The following is a 21,040-nucleotide window of genomic DNA, read 5'->3' as shown; positions in this document are numbered from 1 at the left end:
TGGCCGCTGAGCCTGCGCGTCCGGAGCCTGTGCTCCGCAACGGGAGAGGCCGCGGCAGTGAGAGGCCCACGTACCGCAAAAAAAAAAAAAAAAAAAAAAGACAGGAGACTCCTGGATCAGAGACAAAGAAGTGTATCACTCACAGCAGTAGCGGTAGCTGGACAAAAAGCGTTTTTGCCCCAGTTTCCTGAGCCCCAATTCCCACAGGACCACATAAGGAGAACCATGTAACTCCTGTACACGTGGTGGGTTACATTACAGGAGAACAACGCTGAGCTAAGGGAACCCAAATATTTTATAGTGGGCAGTAAGCTCTCTGTTCCAGAGGAAGACTCTCCCTCTTCTCGCAAGGAGGTCTGGTATACAAACATCCTGGTAAAGGTAGTCCAGAATAAAGAACAGACAGGGAAGCACCAGACATGGGGGAACACCAGAGTGCCTTGGAGAATCATCCCCCAACAGAACCTGAGACGTACCCACTGACTGTGAAAGGCCTGCCCTCGATCTCACTCTGCCTTCCTGAGAGCAAACATCAGCACTGAGTATCCATCAGAGCCCTGACCTGGTCCCTCCCAGGGATCCCTTCAAGTGGATGCCAGAACTCACAGGGATATTACCAAGAGAAACTGGGAAGGAGTTGGTGGGTAATAAGGAAACTTACTGGTTCCCCCAAACCCATGGGACCCTCGGGCATGCATGGGGGTGGGGAAGGGAGGCAGGATTAAGGAGAAGCAAGAGAGCAGGCTGGGTCCAGTCCTGCCTCTTACCAGCTGGTGCCTATGCAAGTCCCAGAATTCCCTTCTGGGCCTCATCTTTCCCATCTGTAAGAGGGGTACAATAATAGGAACTAGTTCACAGGGTGGTTAGAAGGATGAAACGACTTCATTCCTGTGAAGTACTTAGGCCGGCACATAGTAAGTACTATATGTCTCAGCAAAACAGAAAGAAGGAAAGAAGCCCGGAAAAGCAGAAGGTGGAGAAGGCTGGGCACAGGGGCCAGACTGCCTGGCTCTGCTCTGGAACAGGAAGCAGAATCACAGCTGTGATGTGACAGGTAAAGAACATGATTACCCACCGACCCTCTTCCCCAGGCTCCGACCGGCACTCAGGTGGATGTAATTTCCAACATCACTGAGTCTGTTCTCCATCCGTATCTTCATTCACAGACGGGACGTGATGTGACAACATCCATGTGGCTGAGGATGGATGGCTCCAGGCTCCACTGCTCGGGACAAATTATTGCCCACTAGAAAACAGAAGTGAATAAATCATGTTGGAATCTTCAAACACAAAATCAGTACTGTGCTACTATTCCTATTCTCATTTAGAAACTGATTTGCTCTCTTCGGCAGCCAGGCTATGGACCAAATCATTGGAAGATCATAATGGCATGAAGGAAAACAGCCACTACCACAAACACAGTATGCTAATGAACAGGCCAGGCCCTGAGCCGGGGCTTTTCAGTGCATCTCCTATCTGACATTTACCAATGACCCCAGGAACAGCCATGATCATCATTATCCTCGTGACAGATCAGAAAGCTAAAGCTCATGGAGGTGAAATAACTTGAACTCAAGTTCTAAGCTCAGGTGTAAACCCAGGCCTCCCGACAGGGCCACACTGCTACACTGCTACAAGGAGCCATGGGAAGCACCGCTCCCCACACTTTTGATGTACAGAGGAGCGGCGGTCTGCAGAAGAGCAATGCCACGTGCTGAGTCGGAGAAAGTACCTGCAACCAAAACTCATAACTCTGGGTCCAAACTTCTGTCCCCCTGCTCCCGTTCTTTGCTCTCTGATAGCTTCATCCGTAATTTATGAGAAACAAACACAAAACAACATAAAAGGCAGAGAAAATTACGACGGTGGGGATGGAGCAGGAAAACCACAGCAGTGTAGCCGCAAGGGCCATTTCCAATTCAGCCAAGCCCAAGAATTCCGCGGTCAATTAGAGCAGCGATGTCCACCAGGGGGCACTATGAATCTGAACTGATCAGAGCCTCAATCCAAAGTCACCGGCGGGCCCTCGCCTTAACAAGGGCTTCCCAAGGAGTACCGCTGGAGATAACACGACGTAACTATAAAAGGCACACAGATGAACTCGTAAACATTTTTAATAATTATGCGTCTTCTAAGAACATTTCGTTTTCTTCTAAACGCACTTGACCAAGGAGGGATTTGCTTTCTGCCTGCGTATCCACGTTTTCCTGGATTAGAAAGTGAGGGATCCCTTGGCTCTTGAACTTCCAAAACATAGCTTCTACAGGAAGGAAGCGAAGAATCAGATTACTTCATAAGCTCTTCTGGCCCTGCTGATCAGGGGGTCCTGCTGGAGGTTCTTGGTAGGTCATGGAGCCCCTTGGCTGCTGCTACCCCAGAAAGCACTCACAGGTCTGCGTTTCTATAAGGTGAGAGAGATGGAGAGTCCATGTGGGTTGTTTTGCAGCTCCTGAAAAATGAAACTAGGCAGAGGGGCATGAGGGATGTTACATCTTCCAAGAGCCTCACATTTTTCTCGGCAATTTTGGGTCATGGAATGCTGGTCCGTTGGGAGCAGGCCGCCATGTTGCACAATTCCAGGGGCACGATTTCCATCACGGTCTTCATGAACTAAGGGTCCCCCTTCCGCTGCAGTTGTGGATAGCACAGCCATACTTGGGGGCCCTGATTGTAAGTATTCATTCATCCACCCACTCATTCATTAAACAATATTTCTGAGCAACTACTTTGTGCCAGATGCTACGGTCAGCCCTGCTTTTAAGACAACATAGAGCCAGAAGTGCCGAGTGCCAGGGGCAGGAGCATGGGGAAGGGGGGAAACAGTTTCGAATGGGGTTAATGCATCCCATTTTGAGAAACCAAGCATTCCCATTTCATGGATGAGGAAACTGAGATCTTCAGAAGCAATGTGCACACTAAGGATGACACACCTAGAAAACAGCAGAGCTGGACCATAGCCCATTTGTCCCAGCTCCTCCCCATGCTGTGGCCTCCATCCCAGGTTGCCCCCCAGTTGGCCGCTGACTCTCACAATGTCTCTAACCTGCAGGAAGGAGCCAAGATCATCGGTCCCATTTCACAGAAGAGCAAATTAAGTCATCCAGAAGACAACCTAGACAGGTTATCAAGATCAACATCCATCCAACTCGGAAACATTTCTCAAGAAAGACACCTCCACCACTCCTCTCCCCACTCCTTCTCCATCGGATTTTCTGCTCCACGTTCAACTGCGGGAATTCTTCTGTGTCAACGCTCTGGACCATTTATTGTCAAAAAGGTGAGACGCTGACTGCAAGCACTTCAGTTTGGGTGCGTTTCAGTTGCCACAACAGGAAGAGGAAAAAAAGAAGAAGAAAGAAAGAAAGATGAACAAGAAAAAGGCATTGGAGGAGAGGGAAGATGATGAAGATGAAGGAAAGGGGGTGAAGGCGGGGAGAAGAAAGGAGAAGCAAGGGAGGGGGAGGAAGCGGGAGGGAGGGTGTCCTGCTAACAAGGACCACGGCCGTCTATCAATTTCCCATCCTAAGGATCCAGAACAGCCAGAGCCACTGTGCCCATCAGCACTGTCTGTTCAGACAGGAGGGTTTTCACTCTGTAGTTTCCATCCTTCAAGCCTTGGCCTGAAATCGAAGTTCAGTGCGACTTTCACAACATTGCCCAGTTAAGGGAAAAGCCACTCTGACTTAGAGACAAATCTTAGCTAAGAAAACAAAACAAGAATCTTACTATCAAAGCATGTCAGAGTAAGGCAAGATCACAGAGATCCCTAGGGGAGCCCTCTCAGCTTCCAATCCATATGCCCTTTCCATTAAACAACCCCCCGAAAACAAACCAAAAAACACCTGGTTCCTTTAATGGCACTTCAAATCTCTAAACAGATTAAATATCATTACTAAAAACAAAACAAGGCTATGGCAATTTTAAATCAAAACTATTTTTCTCTGCAAGGGAAATAGAATCTTTATTTTATTCACATGCTATCAATCTGCTTGCCTGCTCCAGCTTTTCTCTCTTGGATCAAAAGTGGCAACTAAAACTTCACCAAGATCCTTTTCAACATCTAGGCTGTTGCATGCCATTTTTTATGTTGACAAAAATGGGAAACAACATACACCAATTGCTGACTTGTTTCCAGAAAATGAGAGAGAAAATTTCCCCCACCCCACAAAATCTTTAAAGTTAATTTCATGTATGTTGTCTTGGCCACTAAGTGAAGTCTGAGTTCCAATAACACCTCTGGGATACCTGGCAAAGACCGAATGCTGTTGAGAATGGGGTTCCTTATAGAGTTTCGAATGTGCTCTTCAGCCATGGTATCAGAAAAAAAGTGTACAGTTGGCCCTTCATATCTGCAAAACAACCAATGATCAAAAAAATTTTATTTCCAGAAAGTTCCAAAAAGCAAAACTTGAATATGACACACACTGGCAACTAAATTGTAGCATTTAAGTTGCATTCGGTATTATAACTAATCTAGAGATGATTTAAAAGATGATTTATGGGAGGATGTGCATAGGTTATATGCAAATACTATGCCATTTTATATAAGGGACTTGAGCATTGGTAGATTTTGGTATCGGCCAGGGATCCTGGAACAAATGCCTTGTAGATATCGAGGGACAAGTGTATAAACTGAATTCACCCTTCAGACACATTCAATGAAATGTTTTCCTTTTCCTTAAAAGCAAGAACGTCACCAAATCTAAACGTTAAGAAGAAAATTTTACCACCAATATAATATACCTGCAGACAAGTTTTGGCTATAATTTCTTGACATATGAAATACTAAGAAATGAGGTGGATGTTTATTTCTTAAAGTTTCACAGATCAAAGTATTCAGAGCTTCAAGTACGCCAAGTATCTTAGCTGGGGCTCCCAAGAAGCAGACCCTCGGTGAGGAGGCAGGGCCAAGGGGTTTATTAAGGAGAAGCTGTAATGGGGTGAGGAAATCAGGACGGGAAAAGGGGCTATTCAAGCAGGACTTGACCTTGGCCTGGTCCCTTGGGGACCTCTAGAAGCTATTACACTTCAGAATTTGTCCTCCCGGCCACCTCCCACAATGAGAGAGCTGGACTTTTATACCCAGCCCTGCAGTCACCCAGCCGCTATGGCCACCCCAGGGGCTATAAATCCCTAGGAGGCACTTATGCTCTGTGCCTGCGGGCAGAGAGCCCCAGCAGCCCGAGGGAGGTTCTGGAGGAAAACAGCAGGTGTGAGCAAAAGAAGGAAGCATGCAGAAGCTGTGAACACGTGAATGTTGCGAACCCCTAACAGAGACCCAGGGCCCCAGGCGAAGCACTGAGAGTGTCCTCTCTACCAAGCTATGTGGCAAGTGAACACTTTGGGAAGTTTGAAGATGTTTCCCTGGGTATTCCAAAAACAGAGCGACTGTGACCATTAATTCCAACCAGGTTAATTTCCCTTTGGCAATAAACGAACCTCAGGGTTCTGGGATCAGAGCTCAAATCTCCACACAAAAAGGTAAGTGATGACCTGATGTTCCAACACGTTCTCTTTTACCAACTGGCTACCTGGACGCCCTCACAGAGTTTTCCACTCCCATGCTTCGCTGTGTTTAGACATCCTGAACTACGACTCTTCCCTTGGATTTTTGTCCCAAATGCTGATCTTGAACCTAGCATTGCTGAAAGAGCATCAGCAGGCGCCCAATTTTATTTATTTTTTTTGGCTAAGCTCATTACATCCAAGAATTCTGACAATGCTTCAGAGAGATCATCAACTTAAGGGGTTGTCTCCAGGGCTAAGGACCACAGAACTGCATATGTAAGCAAGCAACGAGCACAGTTTCCCTTTATTGGTGATGAAGTAACCTGAAATTTGATTTTCTCAGCAAAGTCCTCTTTTCAGCCTTTGTAAAATCAGACACAACAATACTCTGGAATTTATTCATAATTTTCTCTCCAAATGAAGTTTTGGCAACACTCATGATTCATGGTTCTCATGATTCTCTTCAACAACATTAAGTTCTTATCATTCTCTGTTTAGATTTGAAAAAAAACCTATTTCAGATGTTCATAAGCTAGGTAGCTTCCTGATTCTATATTCTAGTACAATGCAGCCTCAGACGCTGAAGAGAATTGTGCCGTATAAAAAAAAAGAAAGAAAAAAATCCTTCACCCGTTAAAGGTTTGTCTGGGTAACTCACATAAAGCCGAGCTGCCTCATGGCTGGTCTCAGCATGTTCTCCCATTCGAACGAAACAGCAGTTCAACATAACAGAAAGCGCTGAAAAGCAATTTTAGTTATTTGTACTTTGTTGTAGTGTTTAAATTATGAAAATAATATATCACGTCAAGAGGACATAAGCGCCAACCTGAAAGAGCTCCCACTAGCCAAAGCTGGAACAATTGGAGCAATAAAAGAAGGAGCAATAAAAGAAGTGATATTTTATTATAACCCAATTAATTAATTAATTTAAAATGTCCACGAGACCAAACTCATTAAAAAAGACTGAATAAATAAATAAATGGGGGCTTCCCTGGTGGCGCAGTGGTTGAGAGTCCACCTGCCGATGCAGGGGACGCGGGTTCGTGCCCCACTCTGGGAGGATCCCACATGCCGCGGAGCGGCTGGGCCCGTGAGCCACGGCCGCCGAGCCTGCGCGTCCGGAGCCTGTGCTCCGCAACGGGAGAGGCCACAGCGGGGAGAGGCCCGCGTACCGCAAAAAAAAAAAATGTGGGTTGCTGGGGAATTCTCTGGCGGTGCAGTGTTTAGGACCTGGCGCTTTTACTGCCAGGGGTTCAATCCCTGGTCAGGGAACTATGATCCTGCAAGCACGGTGCAGACAAAAAAAAAGGGGGGGGGTTGTTATTGAAAAGGTTAACACTTACTGATTTAACCTTTACAGAAATCTCTTTAAAAAGCTCCAAAGGGACTTTCTGTTGTAGGATGTCCATCAAAGCACGAGGGAACCCCTCTTCACCCTGATTTATTTCGGGAGCTCCTACAGTCCCTGTTCAAAAACCTTCCCTCTATCTCTCCACCGTATGCTCACCTCCAACCTTCTAACCTGCGGTGACTTCCTTCCCTGTTTACTCATCTCACCACCACTGCCCCCTCCCCATCTCAATAAACCACTTAATTTATACCAGTCTTCCATGGCTATTCCCCTCTCTTCCCAAAGGAGCCAATTCCTGGCTCCTGCAAATGCCCCAGTCCACTCAGTGGCATGAGCTCCATCACCAGAGTCCAAAGCAAGCAGCAAAGGATCCTTCGAGGTGGCGGGGAAGCTGTGACTTTATCAGTATCTTGGTCCTGCCACACTATATTTGACTCAAATGTTTTTCAAGTCAAGAGGGCTATATGGCGACATTGCTCAGTATTCTTAAGACATAATCCAACCCGAAGAAATTATATCCCATTCTTTGCGATCAACATGGATCTGTACTTGATACAAGCCTTAGAAATTCAGGGGAAAGGGGCATTTGCTGCCGTAGTCCGCAGGCAGCACCCCCAAGAGAAGAAGGGAGGGAGGTAACAACGAGGAGAGGGCTGGTTGCACTTTGGGGGGTGAAGAGTGGTGTCGGCGATGACCTGTAGGGGGCGCAGCGGTCCCAGGAATCCAGCTTTCCTTGGGAGCAATTCCTGTCAGTCTCCCTGTACACAGAGAGCCGCAGCCTGCGTGCCCGTCCCGCTGTTCAGTGGAACCTAAAGGCAGATCCGTGCGCCCTTACTCTGATTTCTTCTGAGGTAGAAGTAGGGGGGATTCTAACTCCTGAGAGGACGTCATCAAAATAATTGTTTTTGATACTCTATTGTAGCAACCACACACACACACACACACACACACACAAAATTAACTTTATTTGGCACCAATCAGTCCTGGCACTGAATCTCAATCTTCCCACTTACTTGCTGAGCCTATTGTCCTCATATGTAAAAAGGTGGATAATAATATTATCCACCTAACATGGCTGCTGTGACGGTTAAAGAGCTAATGTAGGTAAAGTACCTACACTAGAGCGTGGCATTTAAAAAACCTCCATCTTACAAGGATAAATTACACAAACTATTTACTGAAATTAAATGGATAGATAGACAGAAATAGGTAGATGTATATGTATGTATTGGGCATTTAGAGATATTTTGGTGATCTGACAAGGTCATATATGTGAAAGGGCTCACCCACCCAGGTTCGCTAGAAAAACAAGCAGATACTACTGCACCGCAAAGCTTCCACAGGTGCTAAGCAGCGGCTGTAGAAAGTGGCGGGCGGCGCTGCGCTTTGCTCAGGGGACACCTGGAGCAATTCTCCAAAGACAGAATATGGACTGGATGTCACTTCCCATTTCTAAACCACCCCAGTGAGAGGAACGAGCTTCTTTTCTTTAAGAAACTGAGACAGGAAAAAAATACAAATTTTGAACAAATATTAGGGGAAATTACATATTTTGAATAAGTAATCTATTGCACCCATACTCATCCATTCAGTCTCCTTGAATTAGTGGGAACAGGTGAAATTAAATAGATCCTACCAATGGTGAAACCCAGCCCAGGACTAAAAGGGAATTGCTGTGTACTGAGTTCTGTCTTCCACCTGCTACTTGGATTATCTGAATTAATCCTCACAAGGACACTTTGAAGTAAGGAATATGATTATCCCCCTTTTTTAATGAGAAATGAGGCTCAGTAAGGTACAATGCATAGAAATTGCCTAACAGAGAGTGTTAGCACATAGTTAATAGATATAATGACAACTATTTACCAAGGTGTCACCGCTAGTTTGTGGCACAGCCAAGCTATGTCGAACACACACGTTTGACTCCTCAGGCCACGTGCTTCCCAAGACTTTGCAGAGCTTACCAGACCCCCTCCTTCCCTTTCCCCTACATTCATGTGACAAATCTTTTCTGAGCACCTGCTGCATCGCATCCCCTACACGCCTGATTATTTGCAGGGTCTTCTCAATTTGACACCTCCTTTGAGTCTCAATCTTGGAAGGTTAGCAGAGCAGAAACTGCTCTCCTCGTTATACATGTGAGGAAACTGAAGCTTGGGAAAGTTCTGGGAGGTGCCCAGAATTCTTAGGTACTCACGTGCGCCCCCACACACATCCCAACCCCCTGCACCGAGGGTCGGTGATTTTTTTCTTTAATTTTAGAAATACTATGTATTGATTTACAAAATTGGAAAATCACCAAAGCTCTGCTAAAGAAAAATTAAATTTCCAATAAACGTGCTCCTCAGAGAGAGCAGGTGTTGGCGTTTTGGTGACTTCAGAAGTGGCAGGTTGGTGGATCAAAGGCCAAAGCCAAAGGACCAACATTTTCATTTGGCCCAAATGGTATTTTGAAAAGAGTAAATTAGTTGCTAACATTGAAAAATTAAAGGATTTCACATAAACACCACGCTTTCCAGCTTCTTTTAAAAAATCTGAAGAGCTAGCAATCGTCAGCTAGAAGCCTCTTTTCCAGAGGACATGTTCTACACAATGTGCCTCAGTCCCCACCACTCCCTATTGTTGTACACCTGCTCTGAGCCACTAGTTTCGGGTTTCTTTTGGCTGCGCCACACGGCATGCATGATCTTAGTTCCCCAACCAGGGATCAAACCCATGGCCCCTGCAGTGGAAGCGGGGAGTCTTAACCACCGGCCCAGCAGGGAAGTCCCAAGCCACTAGTTTCTATTAACCACAGGCTCCTGTAGTCATCAAAGGTATAACTACTGAGAACACCTTTCCTGTCCTTCATCTATGCAAATGATATTTTACATTTGAGATCTCACCCTATATTAGCAATTTTTCACTTGCTTTTTCAGTTGATCATCAGCAGTTTCCCACATCATTAGAAATTCTCTAAATATTACCATGTTGTACAGTTTTCCATTATAAATATAGGTGTCCCTTAATTTATGTCTGACTTTTTGCCCTTATAAATGTGATGATTTTTCAGAAGATATAAATTCGGATTTATTTTTAAATGTGTGTGAGCATTGGATGATTGGACTATCTCCCGTTTCAAGTCTCCAATTCTGGGACTCATCATTCTGGTCCCCTTTCAATGCCATCCATGACCTATGACCTTGGAGACAGTGGTTACTGCTTCTGAATAACCCACCACCAAGTGTCAGGACTCAGTTCATGGCCTGAAGAGGTTCTCCATGGAGTGAAGGTATTTACTTGCCGGTGGATGTGAAAGGGGGAATCACCCGGGCCCAGTGCTGCAGGGAAGGCAGGGAGCCAGCGTGGGCCTCCAGAGCCACCCAGTCCCCGCGCACCAGGCCGCCAGGAACACGGGCAGCCCTGCAAGGGCCCATCTCAGCTGCCGTTCCTTGCCCGCTTGGAGCCACACTTTTATACTTACCCCCTATGGTGAAGTGTCACTTAATCGGGGAATTTCACCTCTCAGAACATGATTCAGAATATAGAAAAGAGCCAAAAGGGCCTTGGCAAAGTCAAAGCCATTGCCATCACCGAGCACGTGCGCCAAAGCCGCACTCACCGCCACGACTCGTACTCGAGACAGAATTTTTACAAGGTTAGTTATCTGACAGCCCAGATCCAGAGGATTAGAAACAGTGACTTCAGAGGGGACAGAAACTAGAGGCAGCCGACAGTAACAAGAAGTGGCAGTTGAAAGTGAGGAAAGAAATGGAAAAGCTATTAAAAGCAGCCAAAAGCTTCAAACACGACAGCAATCTGGGGTCCAGGGATATTAGAAGCATCATCTGGAGGGAGACAGGGCAGAAGGGAATGTGGAAGGGGGTGAGGGCCACCGGCAAGGACAATGCAGAGCACAAGTTCACTTAGCACAAGTCTGAGCAGGATATCACTGCCCACGGCCTGAGGAGACACCATCAGCAGGACAGACAGAAGACCAGAGGCGGACCCCTAGGTCCCCAACCACTGGCTATAGCACCCTGACCCTCTCCCCACACTCAGGGTCCTGTGGGAGGTGCAAATGGCCTGGGGCAGCCCGAGAGGGAGGAGCATGTGGAAGAGAGAGATGACACCCCAACCAGATGACCCTGTGGTCTGGGGGTCAGAACTTCCGCAGAGTCTGAACATGCCTCGGCCACGCTGAGCTGGCCACAAACCCTGGCTCTGCCCCCAGACATGGGCTTCACCCACAGCCTGATTTGGAGGAATTTCTTAACCCTCTAAACCCCCATTCAGCTGTCAAGTGAACATTTTCGTCCCTGTCCTCCCTGCCTCGTGGGCAATCTCAATGGTTGAATTCGTTAAGATGTGAGAGAGCGTTAGAAGTTGTTACCGCCGCGTGTCCACTGCACAACAGTGGAGAAAGGACTGGAACCTGCTGGCTCCGGAAAGCGAGATCACGTTCCTCACGGCACTTAGTCACCCAGCCAGCCTGTGGATTAGCCGGAAAGTCAGCACAGTGACAAACGGATGTGAGAGAAGCTTTGTTCTAGAACAGACCAAAAGGAAAACTACAAAATACGCACTAGCCATTTCCTCGATCAAATAGGAAGCCTGCGGTTATCATTTTTGCCAGGCACTTTCATGATAAAATATATTACTTTTGCACTTACGCATCTCTTCTGAGAGTTGTAATCTTTATCAACGTTGCAATGTGATTTTAACTTAGTTTATGTTCCACCCAATGGACCCCAGTGGAGTTACTTTTGCTTTAACACTAACGAGAGCTGCCCACGGATACTATCCCCTCTCTGTTACGACAGGTCAACTGAGGACTGCATATGAAAACTGAGGTCCAAAAAGGTGAAGGGACTTGCCCACCAGGTGACTGAGTGACAAAGATGAGATTCAGACCCAAACTCTCTACTTCAAAGACTTTGTAAGCACGATGGAGGCCAGGGGCCTGAAAACTTGGGCAGTTTAACTGACACTGTCCAGCTAAAGGGAGGTGAAAATTGTACCTTCTTAATGAAGACCTAACTTCATTTGGGAAAATACCCCGATGAGACATCTGGGGAGAAGAGGAGTCACATGAGGCCACGAGGGTAGAAGAAAGGGAGAACCGAACGCCATTCCTTGGAATTACCCACGAACGTGCAGACAAGGAAGAGGGGGAAAGAGAAATGGAGATGAGATGGCTGAAGGTGGGGCTCTAGAAATGTAGGACACGCTCTGTACGGTGCTGCAGGGGGCCGCCCAGGGGCTCACACAGAGACGCCCACCACCCACTTCAAAGTCAGGCTACAAGAATCCACGCCCTCCCCTCTCCTCACTCCTTCCACATCTTCACAGGGGAAAGCCTACCACATTCCCAAACTGCCACGCGTGCATGGGATTTTGACTGGGAGAGAAATTTAAAAAGTTTTACTTCCAGGCCCATGAAGCGCAAAATAGAGAAAGCAGGATGACCTATACATTAAAGTAGGAGCTCAGAACTGAAAGTCACCATAAGAAGGAATCCCTCAAGGGAACTCACTGAGACTGAGGAGTTTAGGCTTCCATGGGGAATGATGGAGGTGGGGCTCCAAGTTAATATCACCTCCACGACAAGGGACGGGGTCCCCACCTGACATCGGGGCACAAGGCATTCTACAAAGAATGTGCTCGTCAACTCCCTGGATGATGGCAACATGCCCTAGAGGAAGCAAACACGTAAACCATCAAGTGAAATGGTCTCCCTAAGCATCGAGAACCCACACCAGCCTCATGAGTCAGCATGACTCCTTTTCAATTCAATCAACGACTCGAATGTCTATGCTCTATGAATCGCTCTGAAAACCCTGATGTAAAAGTCATTATGCAAAATGTAAGGCGGAGCCGACATTCCGCCAGTTTGCACTACACTCCCGTTCAGATTGCTTTCCTTAACCTCTCTGAGGCCGAGTCACCTCCACTGTAAACTGGGGATCAGACACAGAAAGCAGCTTCCGAGGGTGATTGGGTGACTTCAGTGGGAGAGTGCAGGGGACATCCCTTCAGCCGGAACACCTGATGACTTGGCTATCATCCACTCTCTTGAGATGAGGGGCAGGGACCAGAGAAGCCGTCAGTGGCCCACTCAGGACGCACAGCTAGGAACCACGGGTAGGAGTCGCAGGCAGGCTCCAGGCTCCAGGCTCCACGTGCAGCGCTCCTTCCGCTGCAGCACAAGCTCAAAGAAGGAAGGAGACGCCCAGATGCTCCGGCACCCGCGGAAGAAGAAACTGACAAATTGCCAAGAGGCACAAGTCAGACAGCGACCATTCTGAAAGCTACCCGCTAAGGGGTGTTGTTTGCCTGACTCCCCACGTTCCTTGAGCAAACAGATAATGGTGAGTAGACAGAGCCGGCCTTGCCTGGGGCCCTGGGAACCGGGAAGGACGCCTTGGGGAGGCGTGGAAGTGTCCCAACAGGTGGTGAAGGGGATCGGGTCCCCAGGGTCATTTCTTTTGCAGGGACCGATGGCGGCAGCAAAGCTCACTGTCAGCTTGAGCGTGTGCTTGTTTGGCTCCTCTTCAGCTAAAGAGTTAGAAGAGCTGAGAGGCAAAGGGGAAAACAGGGCAAGGGAGACAGGTGGCACAGGTGGCACCAGAAACCCATCCTTGCCTAAACTGAACCTTAACCAATTCATTTCACTGCAAATTAAACTTGCAGTATTCCAAGTCTCTGGCAACACCATGAACTTACCAAGCATCCTAAGTTAGAGGAACACAGAGGTACATGATTATAGGTCGAGCCGGGGGGTAAATGTGAACCATCAATAAACAGACAGACCTATCAGGGAGTTAATATCTACATAAACAGCCGACACAAATCATTAAACTGTGAAGATGAATGTGAAAAAAGCATGAGGAGGAAATTTCCAAAGGAAAGAACAGAAATAATAAAATATCATAGAAAAAGTTGTTTGGTAACTGCATCACCAGTTACCAAAGAAATTTAAGTACAAACTATGATGTGTCACATGACATCTATTAAATTAGCAAAAATAAAGAATAACAGTAATGCCCAATGATAGCAAGGTTGCAGGAAAACTGGTAAGTTCAAATATTGCTAGTGGCAGAGTATTTTGGAAAGTAATCTGGAAACATATCTTGAGACAGAAAATTATTGACACCTTGTGACCGAACGATCACACTCCATGGAGTTTTCGCTAAAAGAATCCAAAAGTGCAAGGTCCAAAGATGCTACTACAACAACGAAAAGTTTAAAAACAATCTAAACGTCCACAGTATGGAAACAGTACAACAAATAATAATGTGTTCACCTAATGGAATATTTTGGAGCCATTGAAGATGATAATTGTGAGAACTGTGTAACAACTTAGAAAATACTTTTAATATACCTAGTGTGCAAAAAGAAAAATATACAGCTGACCCTTAAACAACATGGTTTGAACGGTGTGGGTCCACTTTTACACAGATTTTTTTCAATAGCAAATATGATCCGAGGTTGGCTGAATCCTATACAGAGGAATTGCATATACTGAGGGTCAATTATAAATTATACTCAGATTTTCAGCTGTGCAGAGGGTCGGCTCCCCTGACCCCCGTGTTATTCAAGGGTCAACTGTATAGAGGTAGGGTTACAATTATGGAAAATTTCTATTTCTAGGGATAGAAAAATAAAATAAGTTCAGAATAATGAAAAGTGCTGTTAACTCAGTAGGGTCGTGGGGAGTGGCTGATTTTCAGCGTCAGTTTCCTCATCTAGGAATTTCAGCAGCCTCTCTCTGCCTTCCCCTCCCCCCAACCCCTCCCCCAGATAAGGAGGGAGGCCTCTGGCCAGCACCCCGCTCACACCCCACGTTCTTCTGTCTTCAAGCCCAGTTTCCCAACATGCCCTGCATCCCTCTCCACATACTGTTCTGGTCAATAAGGGACTCAGGCTTTCAGCACCTAGAGGTCTGTTCAAAAGAAAGAGAAACCACCAGAGCCCCCAGCAGGGAGGAAGCCTGGAAGTCACGAGGTGATCCACACTCCCTGAGTTTCCAGTTTGTAAAGCAGCTCTGAAGTTTTGATCTCCCCCGAGACTCGCAAGAATCCCCTGGGAGGAGCTACAATCGGAGGATATCGTTTGAGTTAGAAACTGAGGCTCAGGGAGGTGAACCACCCTTTCCAGGGTTTCACAGCTTGTCAGTACCACAGATGGCAGAACCCAGGCCTGAGGACTCCAAAGCCCACGTTCTGTTGGCTAAATAGGGAGGTTACTGGCAGAAGCTCAGCTGCCCTTGAAACCTTCATAACAAGAAGAAATTTTGATTCACCAGAAACCTCCCAAGGGAAAGAACACTGGTTGTCCAGAGGTTCCCGAACTTGAGCTTGTGTCAGGATCACGTGGAGGGCATCTAAATACGGATCACTGGGCCCACCCTGGTCCGGGGTGAAGCCCAGGCATTCGCGTGTCTGACAAGCTTCCAAGGGACGCTCGTGCTGCTGGTCCACAGAGCACACTTGGAGAAGCGCTGGTCTGGAAGTCTTGATAAGGGCTTGAGATTAGAGGTGTACCTGGGGCAGCAGGGGAGACACGGTCTCCATAAAAACCAAGGAGAAAAATGCATCCTCTGCTCCCACGAGGGAAGTGAATGAGAAAAGAAGACGGGAGGGAGGCTGCGGGTCTGAGACGTAACCTCGCTTGCAACTCCACCACCAACTTCCATTAAAGCCACCGGCACCACGCGCGCTCAGTGTTAGTGGTTTAGTGGGTTGCAGGGTATGGAAATTAAGGGGGTGAGCGACTGAGTGTCGTGTGGGAATAGGGGCGAGACACACGGCCAAAGACAGTCAGATGGACAGGCTGGCTGTCTGGATTCCAGCCACCTGGAAATTAGGGGAAGGGCTTTCAACATCCGAGGCTGTGGTATCAGGGGACAAAGCTCCTGTGGACAGAGCCAGCTGACATATAAATCTGATGGACTCATGATGGGGCTGGCCTATTGTGGCCTCTATCACGCGCCAGCATGAGATTCCTGTCACGCATTTATGAATGTGATATGAACGCGATGGTCTCATTCAGTGGCTGCACCCCTCCAAGGTGGGGGAGGAGCCTGGGCACGGGGACGTGAGGATGCAGAAACCGGGCGATCGCCCTGAATCACAGCGGCTGGCGTGACACCCAAGATCCTACCACCAGAGATAATGCCTTCAGGGAAGGCTCTGGCATCTTCCAGAATACTCTGTTAAAATGTCCTCGGAAAGTTGACTCACCTGTTAGCTCAACAAATATTTACAGAGTTTCAGGCAGATGCCGGGCGATATAAAACCTTTAGACAGTCATGAGCTAATGCTTTAGTGCCTCTCTGTGCCTCCATTGCCTCCTCTGTAAAATGAGGCTAATTATCATTTCTAACAACCCAAATTTCTGGGACTCACCTGAGGAAATCTGACCTATGTTCCAAAAAATGTTACCATCAACCAACACCCGGGCTCTGCAGGGCTGGTTGTTGTTATGGTTGTTTAAACTTTAACTCCAGACACCCAGTGTCCACTGCTGCTCCTCTATCCCACGTCTCTCCCCGGCCCCAGGCTCACCCAGCAGAGTCTCCCTCCCCAGGGTTTGATACACACACAGCTCAGACACAGTGTGCAGCCTCCCGTGCTGCTGACCATGTTGGTGTCAGCTCCACCCACCAGGACCTCTCCGCAGCACCTCCCCTCCTGGCTGCAGCCCCAAGGCAACCCCCATGATCTCCCCACCCACAAGAGGGACTGACGCATTAAGGTGAAGGTCTAGAAGGAGCTCACACAATCAGACCCAGGATCTCCCGTCTCACGCTCCAAGCCAGGATCCTCCAACCCACTTGCAGAAATAGTCCCAGAATCCATGTGTAGCATCTCTGCGGAGGCGGCTCCCCACTCTCCACCAAAAGCCCACCTTCAGTTGCAAACCATAGGTTATCCTATTCTCTTTCAAAGCACCCTGTAACTAGAGGGAAAGCTTTGACATCACCGAGTTCAAATCAGCACCACCACTCAGCAGCTGTGTGACCTCAGGCACATTACTGCACCTCTCTGAACCTCAGTAGCTCCCACCTTCTGAGTTATGATGGAGATCCAATGAGAACTCACAAATGTCACCCCTCCCTCCATTTGGAAGAGCATTACTACTATTGATTAGCAGTAACAATAACTAATATATCAAGCTCTCCCCATGTACCAGGCACTACAGTGCTTTTCCATGCTTTAATTCATATGTTCACTCGCTTAATCCTAGGAGTTAGAAAACACAATTACCCCATTTTACAGAGGAGCCCACTGAGACATGGTGAGATTAAGTAACTTGCCTGAAGTCACTCTGGGTATGTAGCAGAGCCAGGATGAACCTGAATTTATACAGCCCCATTTATATCTGCTCTTCTCAAAAACACACATCTCAAGATTTCCTGCGTTTAATATTACATGTCAATTCGAAACTACTCGTAATCTAGCTGAAAGCTGCTCGGATTTCTTGACTCAGCTGTGACATGAGTCATTCTGTGCGCATAACAATAGCCACTCCTAACAGCTTCCAGAACTATGTAAAGCCTTCGTTTGCTGTCAGCTGCTTCCCTCCTGGTGGAGCAGACATTCAGCTTGACTGGAGCTGGACCCTCATTCACAATCCTCCCCTTCTGTCCATGGGAAGCCAGCCCAGAGATGCCAGGGCCCTAGACCTGTGTAGCTCACATGAACATTTTTAACAAAGCGAAGATGTTTTTTCTATCATCTGTGAAAATTCATTCACAGAATTTTCTGGCTGAGCATTTCTGCTCTTCTTCTCTTCCCAGACATGAATCTGTGTGGAATTACTTCCATTTATTCGCTCAACAAATATCTATACAGCTCCGGCTGGGTGCCAGGCACTACAGTCCAAATAGTTAAATTCAAAACAACAGCTTATTCCCAGTTCCTATTCATTTCCCATGAATCAATTTCTCAGTTAATTCCTTAGGATCTACGTTCAGAAACCTTGAAAGTTCTGTAGGCTCCATAACTCCAGGTAACCTGACTTGATTAAAAGAAAGATTGTCCTGTTCCAACCCCTTTAGATAAATCCACCCCCCAACCCCCCGACCATCCCCAACACACCCGTCCCGGGCAGCGCACGTGCATATGTACCAGGCCACTGCTTACCCTCCACACTTCTCTCCCTCTCTGGCTCCATCCTCCTCTCTGAGTTGGCAAGCTCTCTCCCCCTCCATCTCCCTGGGTCTCCTGCCCCACCTCCAGAGCTGCTTTCTCCTCAGCACCGCTCCAGGGCAAGATGCCCAGTCCCTCCCTCCTATGTGCGTTTTGCCCCCAACACCAAGCAGTTCTGTGACCCCAGCTGGGCGTCCGACAATTCAACTGGGCTTCTGACCAACTGGCTGTAGACCCGAGGTCCCCACGACCCCATCTTCGCGTTTGATTAATTGGCTAGAGCGGCTCACAGAACCCAAAGAAACCTTTCACTTACTAGATTACCAGGTTTTTGGTTTATTATAAAGAGAGAGAGAACACAGGAACAGCCAGATGGAAGAGACGCATAGGGCAAGGCACGGGGGAAAGGGGGCACTTGGGTGCTTCCATACCTTCTCTGGGGGCGCCTCTCTCCTGGGACCTCCACGTGTTCACCAACCCGGAAGCTCTCCCAGCTCCCACTCTTTGGGGTTTTGTGGAGGCTTCATTACAGAGGCATGACTGATCATCACTGCTCAATGTCTGGCTCCCTCCCCTCCAGGGAGGTCGGGCTGCTGGATTCTGCCAAGAAGGGGGACAAAGACCACATACGTATTTGTCATTAGAAATCACAGCATCACACTGTGCTGTGTGCCCCTTTCCCATACCCCAGCCACCGCCTTCTTCCCCGACTTCGTTGGCTCCAGGGAACCAACCAAATGAACCACCCTCTTCCTGGTCCACTAAATGGGATAACATTGAGGTCTGTCGAAAGGATGTCCCATTTTCCCAAATAAGACTAGCTCTGCCTACGCTACGGTACAGAAACTGTGGATGGAAATATGCATGTTGCCTAAAAGTTCTCCTTACAAGCCCATGCCAGCGCCATAGCGCATGAAAATGAAATATCCTCACGTGATTGAGTGAAACAAAGCCCTTGTCTACCTGAACACAGTAAGGCCAGTCTCCAACCACAAAAGTTCTATTCCAGGAAGAATGGCTTTTATTTACCTGGCAGAAGTGCCAAGTTCATCAGATAAATGCAATCTAATGAATCCGTCTCCTCGGCTGCCTCAGTTTAATGATCCTATTAAATGTCCCAAAATGTTTTTTCCAGGGGTGATCAAGGACATATTTTTTTTAACACTCCATTAAACTTCTGACAGTCATTTCCCACACAGCCTATTATCTTTGTCTCCTTTGAGCCAGTCAAGGTTAAATTTTAAGCCAGAGTTTACCAAGCTCATAGCAGATGGGACATTTTATTTCACGTTGGATCCTCAGCAATTAACCCTGCGCTTCTAACGCTGACACCGGCCACTTGCTCCGTAACTCCTGAAGGCTGTCTTCCTAATTTCCAATCTGTCAAGATCCTTTCTCATTGCAAATATACATTGTGTCACTCTTCTGTCTGAGTTTTGAAAAAGTTTATACTGTTTCCCATAAAAGACCAGCCACAGCTAAGCAATTTCTCAAGAATACTGGCCTTCCGTCCCCAGGCAGCTGCCCTTCTTATCTGCAAGAGCCGTTTTAGCCCACATCATTTTAATACTGAACTTGGTCACTTCCTCCACAGCCCATGATAACAGGCACGTTGGGACATGTGAAGCTTTATGAAGACAGTGAGGGGTCACAGGGGAAATCACACAGCCAACAGCACTCACCCCCAAATCCCCACCACAGACCCCTTCTCTCCCCCAGTCTCTCTCCCTGGCCCCAGTCACCAGGGGGCCCCATGGCCATGTCCTCTCCCTCCCCACTGCCAGACTGCTGGTTCTGAAACTGGGAACCACTGACCCCAGTGTTCATAGCAGCAGTATTTACAAGAGCCAAGGTATGGAAGCCACCTAAGTGTCCATCAACAGATGAATGGATGAAGAAGATGTGATATACACACACACACACACACACACACACACACACACACACACACACACACAATGGAATACTACTCGGCCATAAAAAAAGAACAAAATTTTGCCATTTGCGGCAACATGGATAGACTTGGAGGACATTATGCTAAGTGAAATAAGTCAGACAGAGAAAGACAAATACTGTATGATATCACTTGTTTGTGGAACCTAAAAAATACAACAAACTAGTGAATATAACAAAAAAGAAGCAGACTGACAGATACAGAGAACAAACTAGTGGTTACAAGTGGGGAGGGGGAGGGGCAACATGGAGTGGGGGACCGAGAGGTACAAACTACTGGGTATAAGAGAGGCTGGAGGATGTATTGTACATAGGGAATAGAGCCAACATTTTGTAATAACTGTAAATGGAAAGTAACCTTTAAAAATTGTATAAAAATTTAAAATAAAAAAATAAAGATTAAATGTATGTTAAAAAACAAAATAAAACTGGGAATCACTGAGAGAAGAGCTCTAAAAAATAACTGATGCCAGGTTCTAACCTAGAGATACTGACATAACTGGTCTGGGTGTTGTCTGGGCATTGACTCTTCACAGCCCAGGAGGACTATAGCCCCAGACCGCATCCACTCAGACCCTCCTCACTTAGACTGAGCCATTCAGCTCCATCCTCAAGCTTGGACACCCGCCTCCTCTGTGAGGCAGTGGGGCCCCTGAGCTCCAGTTTTCACAGTCCCCACCACCCCCTATCAAACCCCACACTGAAGCGGAGCTTCCCTTGGGTAATCATTAACGTTTGCCCCATTAGTTTCCCTACAGCTAAAAAAGAAAAGGGTGTGTTTCTTGTCCCCAGGTCTTATCAAAAGAGAGATGACCACCAAAGCCCTGCGTTTCTTCCACCTGGCCTGCTTTGCTCACTTCTCTTGAGGGCATTTAAGTCTGTGACCCTGGTGTTGTCCTCATTTCATCCTATTATTACCATTCCTGTGTTCTAGTGGAGAAAACTGAGGCTCAAAGTCATACAACTGGTAGATCCTCTCAGGTCAACTTGACTCAGAAGCCCAAGATCTTAAGATCTACAGGCTTCTGCCATCTCTGGATGAGCTGTCTTGGTACACCACCCTACTCTATCCCCAGAGAGCTCTGGCTGTTGG

The 21,040-nt window shown here is 47.3% G+C and overlaps 1 protein-coding gene across 1 annotated transcript in view; it reads right to left on the bottom strand.

Annotated features, from left to right (window-relative positions):
• The window catches only part of SSUH2 (ssu-2 homolog), a 69,534-nt gene extending 50,982 nt beyond the window's left edge, over positions 1–18,552 (bottom strand). Inside the window, exons 1-2 of the mRNA XM_028483538.1 lie at positions 18,426–18,552; positions 1,076–1,246 (exon numbers count right to left, since the gene is read on the bottom strand). The gene's annotated coding sequence lies outside the window, so the exon portion shown is untranslated. The remainder of the gene's footprint in view (positions 1–1,075; positions 1,247–18,425) is intronic.
• Between the last annotated feature and the right edge of the window lie 2,488 nt (positions 18,553–21,040).

Source organism: Physeter macrocephalus, unplaced genomic scaffold, assembly GCF_002837175.3.
Source record: "Physeter macrocephalus isolate SW-GA unplaced genomic scaffold, ASM283717v5 random_43, whole genome shotgun sequence".
NCBI classification, from domain to species: Eukaryota; Metazoa; Chordata; class Mammalia; order Artiodactyla; family Physeteridae; genus Physeter; species Physeter macrocephalus.
This window is presented reverse-complemented; position numbering and strand designations above follow the sequence as displayed.